The sequence below is a fragment of the Protopterus annectens genome, chromosome 2.part1 (genome assembly GCF_019279795.1).
Source record: "Protopterus annectens isolate FY-2018-M chromosome 2.part1, PAN1.0, whole genome shotgun sequence".
In the NCBI taxonomy this organism is placed as follows: Eukaryota; Metazoa; Chordata; order Ceratodontiformes; family Protopteridae; genus Protopterus; species Protopterus annectens.
Window position 1 is genome coordinate 1027474248 of NC_056729.1, and position 12072 is coordinate 1027486319.

General features: G+C 43.9%; 1 protein-coding gene across 3 annotated transcripts in view; it reads left to right on the forward strand.

The window, feature by feature from the left end:
- Positions 1–2282: 2282 nt before the first annotated feature.
- WFS1 (wolframin ER transmembrane glycoprotein) overlaps positions 2283–12072 on the forward strand; it is a 1039913-nt gene continuing 1030123 nt past the window's right edge. The window contains exon 1 of one of the 3 annotated variants that reach the window (XM_044062607.1): positions 2283–2853. The gene's annotated coding sequence lies outside the window, so the exon portion shown is untranslated. Of the gene's footprint in view, positions 2854–3093; positions 3742–12072 lie in introns of those variants that run through there. The other 2 variants (XM_044062609.1, XM_044062608.1) reach the window with 2 other exon arrangements.

Here is a 12072-nt window from a genome sequence, read left to right on the forward strand (position 1 = left end):
AGTTTCTGCCAACGAAATAAACGAGGTAAGGTTGCCACCCATCCAGTTGTCAGCGGGACACTCAAGGTTAAGCCACCTTATCCCGTTGCCTGCTGTATCAAGTAGTGGGACCTGAAAAGTCCCGCCTTTGCGATCGCACTGAATTGCCATGGAAAAGTTGCAATTACTTCCGGCTTTTTCATGGCAATTCAGTTACGTCACCAACCCGGACCTGCAAGTACAGCTGCTGCCTGTTAGGTAAGGGTGCTTTAATTCATGCAGCAATTGGCTGCAATTCACAAAAGGGGTGGGGATTGGGGCAGGAAGAGCCCTGCAAAGATCACGGCAGTAGGAGTGCTTTGTTTTAAGCGTTTCTACAGCTGCTAAAAAAAGACAGAGTTTTTTTTTTTATAACAAGCGATCCAGCCAGCCATCCTCCTCTTCCAGCCAGCCATCCTCCTCTTCCAGCCATCCTCCTCCAGCCAGCCAGCCATCCTCCTCCTCCATCCATTCAGTTATCTATCCATCCATGCAGCCAGTCATCCATCCAAGCCATCGATCCAGCAGCTACTCCCACCAACCAGCTAGCCACTCCAGCCATCCATCCATCCAGCCCCCAGCCATTCATGCAGCCAGCCAGACGTCCATCCAGCTGCTACTCCCATCAACCAGCTAGCCACTCCAGCAGCCATCTGTCGTACCCATAACAGCATTTCCTTCACCACTCTGGTGTTGGCGTCACCATACCTCTCAAGTGTACCTCATTACGAGGAACGTACCTCATTTGGGGTCTTAAAAAGTTAATGTTCCTCGAAGTTCCACACTGAAAGAGTCTGTCACACATTCAGTGTTAGGAATTTTTTAAGTGAAATCCATGGTAAATAGAAATTAATCATATTAATTCATTAAATGATCTTCTTTATAAGTAAAACCAGCATATTTAACCATCCTATGACCTTCGTAGTTGAAGTTGTTAGTAAACCATTCGTATGTTTGCTTGTTTGCGTCTTTCGGCTTTTCCCGGTTAGGGGTCGCCACAGCGGAACTCTGGTCCGCTAATGATTGGTAGTTGATTTTTACGTGCAGAGTTACCAGCCCTGACGCACAACCTTCAACGAAGGTATGCCCATTCACGCACGTCTCCACGCAGAAGACGCTCTAGATGTGAATTGAACCGGACAGCGTCTTACTGTGAGTTGACAACGCTACCGCAGCACCACCACCGCGGACCTTAGTAAGCCATTAGTATGTGTTCCACACTTGCAAGGATGAGAAGTATGATGGAAACGGTGAACACGTTTGAGAGAATACACTGAACATCAGTACGCCCTCGTTTTAGGGTTGCCACCTTTTAAGCGTGCCAAAGCCATTGGCCACACCCCCATGTCCCACTTTGGCACGCTTATAAGGTGGCAACCCTAAAACGAGGGCGTACTGATGTTCAGTGTATTCTCACAAACGTGTTCACCGTTTCCATCATACTTCTCATCCTTGTAAGTTCAAGAAAATCTGAACAACGGTAGTGGGGAGCAATGACCACATTTTTTAAAATATTGCTCTTAACTTAGAAAGTCACTGTTGTATTAGATTTTGCATCATACATTTCTGACGGCTATGAAGTCTGAAATTCAAATGTATGTAATTTTTTGCGACTTCGATCCCCAATGATTTACCGAAAAACCCATGTTTTATGAGAACCTGAACAAATGCATGATGCAAAAGTTTAGACAGTTTGTTTCTCCATACAAGAATCAGATGACAACCTGTCTACGTATTGCAAACCAGGTGGGAGGTTGGCGTAATGGTTAAGGTGCTTACCTTTGAAACACAAGGTGCAGGGTTTGATTCTGTCATGGGATAATTGGCTAGGCTTAAAATGGCCCGCAAGGGAAGTTAGCCTAGTACTAACCTATGAACCTATAGATTCAATTAAAAAACATCACAAATGTGCTCAACAAACCTATAAAAACTGCACAAAACATTCTGACAAGAAACCATGAACAAACTTTACGTAAACCAAAGCAGACTATACAGGTATTCCTACACTACAACGAACGGGCGTTGAAGTCAGTCCTTGTTTCAGGGGTGCGGTTATAAGTAAACTACGCTCACTCAGACGGCAATCAGCAGCGAACAGCGATCCATGTCGCAAACCAAGAAGCGCAATACTGCAGTCACGTGATAGGAGGGATGTCTTCTAACATTTTTTGATTTGCACTGGATAGTTTATAATTTTAAACAGTAGATGGTTATGTTATGTTGATAATTTTAATAAAGATTAATCTACAAAAAAAAATAACAATTCAATTGTTTTCCTGTTCTTAAACTGCTTATTATTTCAAGAAACACGTTTTTTAAAAAACGTCTTCCTTTCATTTCATACCGATCGATATAGCTATATGAAGCTTATCTTGTCGGGGGAAGCAAACGAAACGACCTCACAGCTGAAGGCTACTCTTCATTCATCCAGTTTAAAAGCTATTGATATCTCTATAAACTAACTTAAACGTAAATACATAATACACTTGTAAATGAGTTCAGGACGCAGGAACGTACTATAGAGTAGTCTTCATCAATCTTCTAACCCCCTTCCCTAGTATACAAAAAAAGTAACTTAATTGTTAGTCTAATGGGTGTGCTGTACTACTAGAAAATACTAAACTGACAAGTATTCCAATTGTCCAGCCCACCGACTGTGCTTACTGTACGTATTACGCCTCATGAACACTTGGCGAGGCAGTTACTTGTTATTGGATTTTTATCTGATCAGTCCATATGCAATGCGGCAGTGGTAGTGTCAGACTGCAGTTGTATTAGTTTGTATCACGGAGTGAGGCTTATTTCAAGACGAGTAAATCATTGACGGTACTTTCTGTAAGTAAATCGTGGATGTTTTATCTAGTTGTGCTAAGAAGAGTTCCATATTGTATGTTGATTTACTGTTGAACTTCTCAGAGTTAAGTTTTCAGTAGCTGTTTTGCCTGACCCTCGCGTGATAATGTATACGCTTCTATGTGGGATGAATCTGCTGCAGATGCAATTAATTTTCTTGGAGTTCTCCTACGACATAGTGTTGCTCAGTTTTGGGTTTAAACGGGCCTTATTGTTTAGCAGGCGGAGTGAAATGCATCCATGATATTAAAAAAAAGATCCAAATGTTTGCCCCTTATTTAGTAACATTCTGGCTTTGTAGTACAGTTTTATCTTGGGGTCCTGAGAGCCTCTTTATTTTCTTATACCATAACGAGCGAGATTATTTTATTTTGTTGTGAAAACCTAATTTCTGATTTGGATGTATTGAAGTCTATTCAGCTGGCTGCTTGGTGGTTGTGAAAATTAGGATTCGCCTGGTTGGGTGAGTGCTGTTCCCACAACACCTGAGGCAGACTTGACAAAACTCTTTTGGAAACGGGGAACGAACTCAAGCCATTCATTTTTCTTTCTTTCCGCTTGCAACAGCCTTGCATTCACTGGACCGTTTTTGGTGACTCTTTAGTTATACCTTCAACTGTTCAGATTTTTGCCTCTTATTTTTTGGTCTGTTCCACATAAAATTTTTGTTTTTCTGACAAGTCACCGAGGATTGAAGTCGGAAAATGACAGACATTTGAGTTTCAAACTTCATACCCGCCAGAAAATTCTTTTTAATGCAAAACCTGTTATTCCATCAACTTTAACCGTTTATAAGGGCATGGTTTAATTGGGCCTTTATCCCTATAATTTACGGCTTTGTCTAGATTTCTTGCTGTAAGAGGTTCAGAGGTAGGTATGCCATTAGTTACTGAGATGAGGATCTTCAAAAGCAAATTCCTTAACTCCACAAATCTTTTTATCTCAAGAATGAGGAAGGCGTTTTCTAGGGTATTTATACATTTTCTGAAGAACAAAATACAGTATGACAATTTCATTGACTGCACTATTCTCAATTACTAGGAAAAAATCTTAAATCGGGAAATTTGGAGAGATACATTACTCATTCTAAACCAGATTATAGAATGTATTAGATGATAACACATCTCATTTTTTAAACATTGGGATAGATATGGTGTGGAAATGTACAAATCTATGCATGAAGAAATGTTAGAAGTGAGTGCACAATTGTATGTAGTCCTACAAGTCTGTAACAGGAAAATAGGTTCATGGTTTTATGAACAAAGTATTTGTGTATGACAAGATAACACGGTATGCAGCAGATGTGAACATCATTGTCAGGACAAATACTGTATTATAAAATTCTGATGTCAAAATTCCTTTTATGCAGTATTATGTGTGCAAAAGATGTTAATATTGTAAAACTGGTCAGTTTTAATCAATTGTCTTGTTTGTTAAACGTATTTTCCTTGTTTCATAAAACAGCCTCTCATCACCCAACTCAGCACCTGCTTTGGGCATTTATGCGTTAATAATGAGTGACCACCCAAGGTATTGAAGGGAAGGGAAACAGAGAGAGGCTTGGGAACCCATTTAAGGATTAAACAGTTGCCCAGAGGGGCTAGACTGATAGATAAATGTGTGGGCAGGCAAGGTCACTGCTTGTTCCTGAGAAGGGGAATGATTTTGTTAATTAAGGGATTAGTCATTAGCTCATTGCTAGCATGCTTATTACCTTTTTACATTGACAGGGCAGTTGTAGAGTTAATTGAAAATCGTCTTGATGGTAAAAGTACCTTGGAAAGAGTATTGATTGGATACCAACCTTATTGAAAAATGTCAGAAAATGGGTTTATATGGATAGGTCATATAGTATGTTTGGGTCTGAGCCTGCAGTCCTGCTCACTCCTGAAGTGCTGATTTTAATGATTATCGAGTTAGCAACAATTGTACAACTTAAGCCATATCATTAAGTTAACGTGTGTTTCTCTGTTTTGTTTATTGTGGCAATTTTTTCAGCAGTTGAGTCTGTAGATTGGTCTTTCTTGGGCAGTTCATCAAAGATCTTATGAACGTGTAATTTTAAGTTTTTTTTTTTTTTTTTCATTTTTCCTGTAATGCATCAACTCCAGAGTTGCTAATAATACTAGCAGGAGTACAGTTGTAATGATGTGTGTGTCTGCCAAAGCTGCATTCACTTAATTTATAATGGCAGAACTGATTTGAATCCTTATGTCTTCTGCGCAAAAAATACTTAATTTCTGTTTTCCTCTTTTGAGCACTCAGGTTTGTTGTAGATTACTTAAAACCGTTATGGCTCTGTGTAATAAAAGTAAATTAATAAAATGTTAAATTGGGAAAGTAAACATATAAATGTATTAAAGGAAGACAAATAGGGACGTTTCAGCAGTCCTCAGACTTTAGGTACTACAAATTAATAGTATAATGTATTCAATATTGTTGAGTCACGTCTGACTTTTGGAAGTGACTTATCATCCATAGAGCTTTCTAGACAAGTAAGGAATGGAAGTATGTTTATTCTTTTATTTGTTGTTAGATGGGATATTTTGCAGACACCTCAATGGTTATTGATAGCTGGGTACAACAACCCTACAGGTTAGCCAAGCAGTCCACTTATGCTGTGTTGGCAAGGTCATAAGAAGAGTGAAACATGCATGTCCACAGCTAGTGGGGTTTGGCTTTATTGGCCCGAATGTGTCCATTAACAGACTTGGAAAAAAAAAAAAGTCATGGGCATTCAGAACTGCCATGTAGCTGAAACACTTGATGTCCTTAAGGGGTAATTTGCATATATCACATTATTCTCATTTACAAGAGATTTTAAGGAATCACACAGTGAAAACTCTGGCTTCGCTAGGATTTTCTTGTAATTTTTTTCTCGTACTAGGTTGGATAGGCTTTAGTAATTCACCCAGCATAAGGTCTATTGCAGAAGTAAGAACGATCGACATAGTACAGTTGTGCAAGTTACTTACAATAACAGTAAATGTTCAAATTCCTAATGGCTGCAGTAGCTGCACCCCCCCCCCTTTTTTGTATGTAGTTACCCACCCACGACTCTTATTTGTATGTACTTACTTGTTTGGATATAAAATTTGGTTTACTTTTATATTTTTAGAGGTTCAGGATGAGTAAACTCTTTATAGAAAAGAAAATCCTGAAGAAACTAGAAGTAGAGAAGCTGAGCATCCAGGATAAGGCTAATATAATTTAGAAGTTTTAATAAAATACCACAATATAAATAATGGAAGAATCCAAGAAAAAAGTAAGGAAATGTAGGTATGGAATAATAGGAAGGTATGATGGTGTTTTGGGGAAAGGGGAAAAAGAATGGAATAGGAAGAAAATACGTAAATAAGGAAAGGAGGAATGAAGAAGGAGATAGAGAAATATATTTTGTTACTACATTTAATGTATTGACAGAAAGTATAGTCAAGGAAGTTAAAAAATATTGGAAAATGGTAAATGATAAAGACTTGAGACATTTGATGTTGTTGTTTGTCTTTCGGCTTTTCCTGGTTAGGAGTCGTCACAGCGGAACTCCGGTCCGCTAATGATTGGCAATTGTTTTTTTTATGGTGTCGAGTTGCCAGCCCAACCTTCAACGAAGGCACGCCCATTCAACGCATGTCTTTCGAACGCCCACTCGACCGCGGGGAGGACATGACTCCATACAGAAGGCACTCCCAAGCTGAGAATCGAACGGGAGAACCTCTTGCTGTGAGATAACAATGCTACCGCTGCACCACCGCGGAAGTACACTTAAGACATTTGATAGAGCCAAATTAAAGTCTCTTATAAGAGGAATAGAAATTTGGCAGATATGGTGGTACATCGTTTTGTACTACCAGAGGTCAGCATATATCCTAACCTGATGGAAAATAAAATGGGAACGATAGCTTGTAAAAAAATGCTCAGTGTGTAAACATGTAGTGACTGCTTTTTAAAAAATTAATGATGCAAGGTTCACACCTAGGGGGTTGTATACATGTAATACAGAAGGAATAGTTTATGGCATGCCCTTAAATGTAGTTGTAACCTTTTATTATATAGGTGAAACAGGCAGAGCATTTAAGATGTGTTTACAAGAACATATAAGGGAAATTAAAAACCAGAAAATAGAAAGTCCCTGCACACAATGCTGAACTAGATTGCTTAGAAGGATGCATTCTGGAAATAAGTGTTATTGGGAGAAGGTTTACATATTAAAGATATGTTAATGAAGAAAGAAACTCTTTATTTTAAAGTACAACACTTTTGAACCCTATGGGTTAAATAAGGAATGTAACTGGAAATATGTGATTTAATTAATTGATTGTTTGATGACTGTTTTGATTTTATTGTATATATAGATAATGAAGTGTGGAATGAATTCTGTACTCATTGAAGAATCTGTGCCGAAGCACTAAGTTTGAATTAAATCTTGGTGAAAACTGCTTGTCCTTGTGGTATCTTATTAGTTACCACAGTTGTTGCTGTGGTGTTTTGGATAATTTAGAAGTTTTAACCTGCAGGGAACCAAAGTTATCTTAGTTTCTCCTAGTTAACCTAGAATTAATTTATAAATAAGGATAGTAGAACCCAAAACATGATGAGGTATTCAGTGAACTTTATTGCAGTTTGAATTATATCAAATTTCATCTTTTTTATTATTGTTTTATGTAATTTGGTATTTGGTGATGCCTGATGTAACCAGTCTGCTAGATTGGACAGTTCATGCTTATTGTCAAGGGAAAAATATTAAATGCTATCGTGAAGGTTAACCACCTGAATATTTTACTGCACCACATTAGGTTTACACAATGTCTTGTTTGTGCTTGAAGTTTTGTTAATAAAAATCTTTTTGCAAAAAAAAAAAAAAAAAAAAAGAATTCTGAGGAATACTTCCCTTTGTCTGCTGGATCTGAAGTAGTTACTTCATTTGATCTGCAACCTGTGGGTAGTCGGATCCGACCTCGGATCCGAACCGGCAGCTTTCCAAGCTTCAAGATCCGAGCTCCTAGCTCCTCCCCCTACCCATAATCCCTTACTACCAACCACATTACCTCAGATCGTTTTTTGCCGCGGCTAAAGACAGTTGCTTCTTAGTGAAGAGCTCCTGGCCTGGTGAGATTGTTCCTTTTTCTATAGCTATTTCTAGTTTTAAATTGTGTGTGTGTTGTTTTACTGTCGAATCCTTCAAACCTACTTTAAAAAAAAAAAAAACTCTTTTTTCCTTAGTTTAAATTTGTCTCTCCCCCTCCCCCCCTTAGTGTTTGGGTGTGTGTGTGAGAGAATTTATGGCTGAGTCTAAGGCTATATTTTCAAAATGTACGGAGTGTGGCCACAAGCTTTCCCCAGCTGATGGCCACACTCAGTGTGTTTTATGTCTGGGGGCAGCACATTTGTCGGAGGCCTGCCAAATTTGTGCGGCCTTCAACCCTCGAGCACTTAGGGACAGGAAGAACAACCTGATCCTGGCGGGAAAACTCCCTCAGGAATCGGCTTCTTCTTCCTCTCCCAGCCGGGTTCAAGCTACTCCTGTCGCTTCGGCGCCGGCTACTCCCTTAGCTGTACCCCGGACTCAACCTCCCTTATCGGGTACTAGCTCTGTGGAGTCTGGTTCTTCTTCCCACAAGGAGAAGAAAAAACAGAGAGAGAGAGAGGGGGCCATACTTCAAAGAGACGGGCCGAGTCTCATCCCTCGACTCAGCCTGAAAAGATTTTGAAGTCCCCTGAGAGGGTCTCCGGATCCTTGTCCTCTCGGCTCCGTTCACCTTCCTTTTCTCTGGAGGAGGAGGATAGGTCTCCCTCGAGGTCTTCGAGGCGGCCCTCCCGGCCTGCCTCTACTACCTCCTCACGGTCTACTAGAAGCATCTCCGAAGCGGATATGGATCGGATGATGCGAAGATTTTTACAGACCCAGATGCAGATGGGGATGCTCTTGCCTCCCCCCCCCCCCTTGGGAGGGAGTGCAGCCCCCATTTTTGCCCCGATCACTCCTTCTCCGACCCGTTATCGGGTCTCGGAGTTGTCGGATCCAAGCCCTTCGGATCCGGGGATACGTCGGTGCCGACAGGGATAGTGTCTTCGCCGACTATACCTTCGAGCTTGTCGGATCCAAGCTCTCGGGGCCGAGGGTTGAGCATCGGATCCGAGGGGGTGGTTGTGTCTTTGGCGCCGATTGGAGCGGAGCACACCACTACCTCTGGTCCGATTGCTTCGGTTCTGTATCCTCGGAGCCGAGGAGGTTGCTTTCTCAGGCTGGTGACAGTGAATCTTCCTCGGCTTTTGAGGTGGTGGAGAGGGTACTGTTGAGCTCATCCAGGTCCCCGACCGGGCCTTCGGATCCACCCGTGCCCCCACTGTATCAGGGTCTGTCTTCGATCATCCGTCCATCTGGACAGCCTGCCCAAAGCCTCCAGTTAGTTCCTAGGGAGGAACACCACCCGGTGGACGAGCCCTCTTCGGACAGCCCTGCCGAAGAGGTGCCTCGGAAGCACCAGTGCAAAAGGAGGCACCTGGACTCCCCCAAGTCCATTACCACGGATACGGATATGGATGATACGGAGGGTTCCCCAAGGTCACCCCCCGAAGATCTCTCATTTGGAGACATCATGGAAATGTTGCGTATAAGAGGGGGGTGGTCTGCCCAAAAGCCCTCCCTGGACGAGTCCGTATTTCTGGAGGCCTTTGAGGCAGGCCCATCTACCTCCTGGGTGTCCCCCCCCCCCCCAGCCGACCCCTTGGTGGACTTAATTACCACCAGGGCTTGGAAGGAGCCCGACACCGTGGAGCCTATCCCTAGACGCCCAGATAAGGTCCTCATCCCTCCTTCTGATGGGCCTTCTTGATCCAAAGGCGCGCCGGTTGATGCTATGTTGGTGGCGGCGGCCACTAAGAACTTGCCCAAGAAAGTTCTTCGGTCCATCCGCCGGACAAGGAGTCCCGGGCTTTGGACCGTATTGGGAAGCGGATGTTTGCTTCAGCGACCTTTGCCATAAGGTCGCTGAACTACATGGCACACACCATCAGGCTACAGCGTGACTTAATTAAAGAATACGCTGCAGCCCCTCCGGAGTCCATCTCGGTCCCAGACAAAAAGGTTTTTGAGACTCGAATGGCCACTCTAAAGTCCATATCAAATACATCTATGCGGCTTCTTTCCCATGCCACGGAAGGAGCCGCTAGAGCAAGCGGAGCGGGAGTAGTCTTGTGACGGCACTCCTGGCTCCGCCTTTGCGACTTCACGGATCCCTTCAAGGCGTCCTTCGCGAACGCCCCTTACGATGGTTCAGCCTTATTTGGCTCAGTTCGCGACACGCTTGTCCAAAGCGAAAAAGATGGGAAGACGCCGTCGGAGTCCGCTTCTCTAACCCCCAAAGATCCTTCTCCAGGAATCAGAGAGGGCAAAAGAAGCTGTGGTTCCGTAAATCTCAGCATTCCCGTCCCGCTGCGGACAACTCGTCCTCTAGAGGTAGAGGAGGACAAGGTGGATGCCGGCCCAGAGGCAGATGGGGCCCGCGTAACTTCGGGTCTAGAGAACCTTTCTCAGAGGGACCCGCACAACAGCCCTGAGGGCTTGCCCGACTGTCCCTCTCTGGAGGCAGTCGGGGGGCGATTATCAGAGCACCTGTCAAATTGGGAGTCCATTACAAACGATCGATGGGTGCTCCGGATAATATCCAGAGGTTACACAATACCGTTCTCGAACCCCCCCTCCCAAACCCAAACTTCTCCCCGATGTTCCACCCCATCAAAGGGAGTCTGCAGTTCAAGAAATTTCAGAGTTGCTAAGAAAAAGAGCCATTCAGCCCGTCCCCCCAGATCAATCCGGATTGGGTTATTACTCCAGGTTCTTCTTGGTGCCAAAGAGAACGGGGGACCTCTGACCCATCCTAGACCTCTCCTCCCTGAACCTGTTCATACCCAAGGAAAAGTTTCGGATGGTCACCCTCCAATCTATTCTCCCCCTTCTGCAGGAGAATGACTGGATGTGCTCATTGGACCTCAAAGATGCGTACTACCATATACTAATGGACAGACGATCCAGGAGGTTCCTCCGCTTCCGGCTAGGAGCCAGTCATTATCAGTTCAGGGTTCTTCCATTTGGCCTAACCTCAGCCCCCAGAGTGTTTACTAAAGTCATGGCAGTGGTTGCAGCCCACCTGAGACTCCAGAGCATTCAGGTATTCCCTTACCTGGACGACTGGCTCCTCACCGCCCCCAACAAGCATCTTCTGGTTACGGCGAGAGATTACGCCCTATCTCTGTTTGGTCATTTGGGCATTTCAGTGAATCTAAAGAAATCCTGCCTGTGCCCCACTCAAGCCCTAGAATTCATAGGGGCCAGATTGGATACTCGAATCTCCAGAGTGGTTCTGACATCGGTCAGACTGAACAGTTTGTCTCGCCAAGTCTTGGACATTCTTCGGAGCCGCACTCCTCCAGCAGAATTAGTCCTGAGGGCGTTAGGGTCTATGTCGGCAGCGATCGGCCTCTCTCTCCATGCCCGTCTGCGAATGCAAGTGTTACAGTGGACACTCCAGGTTCAATGGTCACTATCGGTCCATCCCTTGGACATGCCGATCCCTCTGAGCAGGGCATGCAGGGACTCCCTACTTTGGTGGTTATAGGCTCGAGAACTCAAAGAAGGGAGACCCTTTGTGATTCCCTCAGTCAAAGCCACGTTGACCATGGATGCTTCCTGCCTCGGGTGGGGCGGGCATTGCGCAGGCAAGTCCGTCCAAGGCACGTGGACTTCTCTAGAGACTGCATTGCATATCAACATCCTAGAGATGAGGGCAGTGCTGTTGGCGTTGCAGGCTCTCCATCACCTTCTACCTCTGGGGACTATTGCAATCCAGACTGACAACATGTCCATTGTCTGGTATATAAGCAAACAGGGAGGGACCAGGTCTTACCCCCTGTGTCGAGAAGCCATGAGAGTGTGGGAATGGGCTATTTCCACCAACCGCTTTCTGATAGCAACGCACATTCCGGGGCGGTCCAACATGTTAGTAGACAGCTTAAGTCGGGTGTTTCTCAGCCCTTACGAGTGGTCTCTGAATCCCTCTGTCGCGAAGCAGATATTCCTCAAATGGGGTCAACCTCGTTGCGATCTTTTTGCCTCTCCCCTAAACTCAAAATGCAGCGATTACTTCGCGATAGTTCCCCCCAGAGGGGAATCCCCCAGGGACGCTCTGGTTCATGCTTGGCCGC